This window comes from Nyctereutes procyonoides, unplaced genomic scaffold (genome assembly GCF_905146905.1).
Source record: "Nyctereutes procyonoides isolate TBG_1078 unplaced genomic scaffold, NYPRO_anot_genome, whole genome shotgun sequence".
Taxonomy (NCBI): domain Eukaryota; kingdom Metazoa; phylum Chordata; class Mammalia; order Carnivora; family Canidae; genus Nyctereutes; species Nyctereutes procyonoides.
In genome coordinates this window covers 72,524,380-72,530,869 of record NW_026575135.1, presented here as the reverse complement: position 1 = coordinate 72,530,869, position 6,490 = coordinate 72,524,380, and the positions used below count along the sequence as shown (strand labels likewise).

The 6,490-nt window shown below is 41.5% G+C and overlaps 1 pseudogene; it reads right to left on the bottom strand.

Moving 5' to 3' along the window:
- Window positions 1-2,391: 2,391 nt before the first annotated feature.
- Window positions 2,392-3,407, bottom strand: LOC129494651 (T-cell-specific guanine nucleotide triphosphate-binding protein 2-like; annotated as a pseudogene).
- Window positions 3,408-6,490: the final 3,083 nt, after the last annotated feature.

The window sequence follows — 6,490 nt, the reverse complement described above, 5'->3', positions numbered from 1 at the left end:
CTTTTCTGAGAAACACAGGCATTGCCAGGAAGTGAAACTGAAAGGCACCATGGACAGTGATTTTGTGTGTTTTGGCAACATGAGTGAGAGGAGGGCACAGGATCCCAGGCAGGGGGCTTCTCAGCGACCCCCAAGAGGACACTCTAACCAGGCCCCAGGCTCCAGGCCAGGCAGAAGCTGAATCTGGAATCAGAGAACACAGGCTGAGTCCTGGAAAACGACTCTCATGTTCCCCCTGTTAACCTTGGACAGTCCAAACTCCCTGGGGGTGAAGTCTAATAAAGAGTGTATCTAGTCCTTGTCCCTGGTTCCTGGCACAGCTTCAGAAACCCTGGGAATTTCCTGAGTGAAAGGAGCTGACTTTGTTATGCTAATGAAGTGATTCCAGGTAAGATCCTAGGTAGCTTCAGGTCAGTGGCTGGCCACCAGGAAGACCAACCATGTTTAGAGGATGGGGACTTTGGGCCAGCTGGACCTCTGGGGAGAAGGCTGGTGGGGACGAGCTCCATCAAGGAGCCAAAGATTTGATCAATCATGTCTTTGCAATGAAGACTCAATCAAAAACTCTGAATACCGAGGGTCAGTGGGCTTCTTGGTTGATGTTTACATTGATATTCCAGGAGGGTGCACACTCTGGCTCCATGGAGAGAGGCATGGATGCTGTGTACTCCCTCCCAGACCTCACCCTATGTGTATTCTTTTAAATAAAACTGTATGTGTAAATATAAGTTTAAGTTTCCTGACTCGTGTGAATCATTCTAATCAATTAGCAAGCCTGAGGGGGTTATAAGGGCCCCCTAATTTGTAGACAGTTGGAGGTCCGGGTGACCTGGGAACTGCTTCAAGTGCAGCTGGTGACTGAACTGAGGGTGGTCTTTCAAGGACTGAGCCCTGAAACCTGGGGAGTCTTCACTAACTCTGGGTGGTCAGGGCAGGAAGTAAAAGACATTATACCCAGTCAGGGTGGAAACTGAATAAGTAGGACTCTGAGAGGGTAAATTCAGCACTAGGGATGCATATCAATATCTAAGAAACAAAATATTTAAGTTCAATGTCCCTTACAAGAGAGTCAAGAACTCCTTCTCTTGAATACTTCAAACATCTGTTATACATGAGGTAGCACAGTCATTCACTGTCTACCTTACTGACAACATTCTGCCCTACAGGAGACCACCCCTGAGCAGGGGATGAGCAAGGAATGCTCAGGGGATTGTGGGCCAGTAGTGTCCTTCTCTATATCTCTGCACCCTTTACTTTCAGAGTAATGGAGCATCTGAGAGACAGCATCCCCATGTACACCTGTTACAACATAAAGCATCCACCCTATACCAGTGATGGAGAAAAGTAGTGGGAAAATCTCAATTACAGTAACAGCAGGTATAACTGTTGTTGAGCCTTGAGGGAGATATTCATGTTTGCCAAGTCTCATTTCACAAATCTGATGTAGAAATTTATGTGGAAACAAAAACACTATTCTTCCATTTTGCCTAATGAATTCATCTTTGCTTTCCAGTCTCCTTCCTAATTTACCTTCACTCTCTCATATCTCCTGCCCCTCATTGTTCCCTGTTCACAGGTCTCTTGCCCATTTAGTGTCAGTAAAGTCTTAGAAACATAAACCCTGACTTTGTTCCCTTCCCTCTGTTGCCCTGTAATATCTGGAAATACATCATAGAACATTAACCTATTCCTCTTGCAACTCCCTTCTATAGTGACCTCCCTGTTAGTGTCCTCTTACACAATAGATTATTTACTTGGACATGTTTCCATACTAGTGGATTTCACTTAGTTTGGTGATAGGATATTGATATGATGACTGGGGAAAATCCTTCATAAAAAGCTAATGGATAACAATTATCTTGATTGTTGCCTAATGTTTATTATCTAAGTAAATCAAGCAAATGTACACTACCTCATAATACATGAGAATAGGAAAAGTATGGGATGCATTTCTGTCACGTTTTAAGCAATATAGACCAGGGAGTGCAGGGAGAGACCATGGTCAAATCTCCTTTGCATAGCAGTGGAGTATCAGTGTGGAACAGGACCCTACCACTGACAAAACATAACACCATATAGGGGATCCCTGGGTGGCTCAGCAGTTTAGCACCTATTTTTGGCTCAGTGGCTCCCTGGGATCGAGTCCGAATGGAGCCTGCTTCTCCCTCTGCCTGTGTCTCTGCCTCTGTGCATGTGTGTGTGTCTCTCATGAATAAATAAATAAATAAATAAATAAAATCTTTTTAAAAATGTAACATCATTTGTTGTTCTGTTAGGCAATTCAACTCATCACTGTGGCATAGTTGTAAACCAAAACTCTAAAATCGTATGCAAGAAAATTTTAACATCAATGGCCTGTGCAGTTAAATTTCAAATGTGGAAAGTAGATTTTCAAAAACTGGAATTCAAGGCCTTGGCTGCTATGCTGTTATCCTTCACAAGCAAGCAGAAATTCAACTACTTGGTGAAATTCAGTCTCCTCCACAGATATGCCCAGCTTCTCAGCAATCTTTTTGACTGATTTTGCATCCAAAGAGAAATGGCTTTGGTAAAGTTTCAAGGACCTCTCCTCCTGGGGCAAATCAAAGTCACTGAAGCACAACATAAAGAAGAAAAAGGCCAATGCTGACTTCAGGGGATCCAGGGAAGATTTCAGAGCATCCAGACAGATAGTTTCCTTGAAGAAAGCTCTCTTCATTTCAGTGGAAACACCAGACAAATTGGGCAACAGGATCTCAAAAGTATAGCACAGGGAGCTCCTTCAGCAGGGTTTCCTCCAGTCTTGGGAAATCAAAGTCATCCAGGTCAAAGGTGGAGACTAAGGTTCCTGGCTCAGGCATTCTGATGTTGCTGAGATTAGCCAGGCAGTTCTCTCATATCTATTGAAGAACTCTCTCTATTTTTAATGACCCGAGCTTGCTTTTTCTCTTCATTATATGAATCACTGTCCACCTAGGTTCTAATAGAGTAAAACTTCTTGTCTAGCTTCTCGATTTTGGGGGCCAGCATGTAATCACTGAAGTTAAACTGTGAGGTAGAATGATTGTGAAGTAGTCTTAGTTAGCAAATCCCACCATTTCAAGATACATGTGTGGAAGGAAATTGGGGGCACTAGTTCCAGGCAGTTCCCAGATCACATTGGGATATTTTGAATGTTGATAGAATTTTTTCTTCATGGTGGTCTCCACAACTCCTACGCTCGCAGAAACATCCTCATCATGACTAAGATCCCACAGTCCATAATGAAATTGGAATTCCCAGTGCCAGATTACCCAGTCACAGTCACATCCAGGGGAGTACTTCTGCATCCACAGGTGATTCCTGATTTATGTTAGCCACCTCTTGGTCTCTTGAAGGACTACTTGAATTCTAGCAAGGGTTTCTGGAGAGATGATCCTCCTTGCCATACTAATTAATGTAGTGATATAGTCACAGGGGACCTTATATAAAGAAGGCAAGGCTAAATATAGAAGAAATAAAATGAAAGTGTCAGAGGCTGGAGTGAAGATCCAGAAACATGTAAGATATAAGAAGGACCAGAAGCTAAGGAATTCGGTTACTTGCTATAAGCTGGAAAAGACAGAGAAATAGATTGCCTTTTGGAGCCTCCAGAAGTAACCAATCTTGCTGACACCTTCATTATAACTCCATTAAGATTCGTTTTAGACAAATACCCTCTGGAGTTGTCTTAAGCCACTAAATTTGTGTTGATTTATTACACAGCAATGAGAAATGAATACAGACAATGCATTTTCCTGAAATCTCAATACAGAGCTCAAACCATTTCCCTTCTGCAAGAAAAATCAGTCAGGCCAGCACATTGGGGAGCACAGAAGAATTGCAGACATAGCTTAACTCCCATCCCTGAAGCAAATAGGAGCAAGACTTGTCTTGTGGGAGAGGCTGGAGGCAGAGAAAAGTCCCCCAGGGTGTGTGTTCTATAAGAGGGATAGCCAAGCACATAATCCTCTCATGAGGTAAAAATTGCCTCATGGCAGCTTAATGTCCATTTTCCTCATCTGATGGGAGAATTTGGGTGGGATTTAGAGCATATGACAAAAAATGCAAGAGGAAGTAGATAAGAGCTCTAATTTTCCCTATTCATTTCTGCATGCTTTTGAAACATAGGTATCTGATTATATCATGACAATTAAGGTCATCATTAGTATCTTATAGATGAGAATTCTTATCCACTATGAGTGAGGAGACTATGATTTTAAAAATACTTATAGACATAAAGTTGTCTCAAGAACTACCAGTGGGCTTTTGCCAGCAGCGGCATACTAAATATTCATCACAATCACATGTCCTACAGAATTACTTTTCAATCATAACTCTCAAATAAGTATAATATGATTATGCCTTGAGGATTTTATTTAATTGATTACTAATGAAGTACCCAGGAAGATGATATTACTCGTTAAATGGAGAATCCCAAAGATTCAAGGAAATTGAAATGAATATTAAAATGGAGCAACGTAGGTATCCCTATTTTTATTTTTTAAAAATTAAATGCAATCTAGTTAACATATACTGTATTATTAGCTTCAGGGGTAGAATTTTGTGAATCAACAGTTGCATATAACACCCAGGGCTCATTACCTCAAGTGCCCTCTTTAATGCCCATCACCCAGTTAACCCATTCCCCCACCCACCTCCCCTCCAACAACTCTCAGCTTGTTTCCTACAGTTAAGAGACTTTTATGGATTGTCTTCCTCTCTGATTTCATCTTATTTCATTTTTCCTGTTTTGTTTCTGATATTTGACATATGAATAATATTATATGATAATTGTCTTTCTCTGATTGACTTATTTCCCCTTAGCATAATACCCTATAGTTCCATCCACATTTTTGCAAATGGTTAGATTTTATTTTTTTGGTGCCTGAGTAATATTTCTTTGTATCTATGTCTTACCACCTCTTCTTTATCTATTCATCTATCCATGGGTATCTTTGCTCTTTCCATAGTTTGGCTCTTGTGGCCATTACTGCTATAAACATTAGGGTGCAGGTACCCCTTTGAATCACTATATTTGTATCCTTTGCATAAACACCTATGCAATTGCACCTAGTAGTGCAATTGCTGGGTCATAGGGTAGTTCTATTTTCAACTTTTTGAGGAACCTTCATAATGTTTTCCAGAGTGGCTGTACAAACTTGCATTTCCATCAGCATTATAAGAGGGTTCCCCTTTCTCTACATCCTTGCCAACATCTCTTGTTCCCTGACTTGTTAATTTTAGCCATTCTGAATGGTAAGAGTGGTATCTCATTGCAATTTTGATTTGTATTTCCCTGATGCTGAGTGATGTTGAGCATTTTCTCATGTATCTGTTGGCCATTTGTTGTGCTCAAGATTGCGAATCCGAGAAACCACCAAGGAGCCCACACCGATGCAAACACACGAGGTTTTATTTACAAGCTCAAGATTGGGTCCAAGTGTACCCAACACAGCGGAGCAGGAACTTGGACCCCGAGGTGGGTTCCAGCTTAGTTTTATGGGCTGGTCTAGGGGACCTCCAGAAGGGGTGGAGGAATTTCTCAAGTTCTGATTTGGGGCTTTCAATGGCATTGAGCTCTGTTCTCATTCTGATATGGGGCTTCCTGCCACTGGCTTGAGCTCTGTTCTCATTCTAATATGGGGCTTTCCAGGGCATTAAGCTATAAGCTGTTTTTTCCTGTAACTGAAGCAAGGCAAATTTCAGCTGTTATTCACAGGGGCCTGAGATGCTCTCTTCTTCTTGAGTTGTGCTAACGCTGAACTCAAGGTGGAATGGCTTTAATTTTCTCAGCCTCCACATATTTATATGCCTTCTTTGAAGAAATGTCTGTTCATGTCTTCTGCCCATTTCTTGACTAGATTATTCTTTGGGTACTGAGTTTGGTAAGTTCTTTTTTTTTTAAGATATTATTTATTTATTCATGAGAGACACACAGAAAGCAGCAGAGAGATAGACAGAGGGAGAAGCAGGCTCCCCGCAGGGATCCCGATGCGGGACTCGATTCCTGGACCAGGATCATGCCCTGAGCCAAAGGCAGATGCTCAACCGCTGAGCCACCCTGGCGTCCCCAGTAAGTTCTTTACAGATTTTGAATACAAGCCCTTTATCTGATGAGACATTTAAAAATATCTTCTCCCATTCTGGAGGTTGCTTTTTAGTTTTGTTGACTGTTTCCTTTGCTTTGCATAAGCTTTGTGTCTTGATGAAGTTCCAATAGTTCATTTTTACTTTTGTTTCCCTTGCCTTTGAAGATGTGTCTAGCAGGAAGTTGCTGCAGCCAAGGTCAAAGAGGTTGCTGCCTGTGTTCTCCTCTAGGATTTAGATGGATGCTGGTCCACATATATATCTTTTGTCCATTTTGAGTTCATTTTTTGTATATGGTGTGAGACAGCAGTCCAGTCTCATTCCTCTATATGTGCCTATCAAATTTTCCCAACACCATTGAAGATAGTGTCTTTTTTCCATTGGATATTCTTTTCCTGCTTTG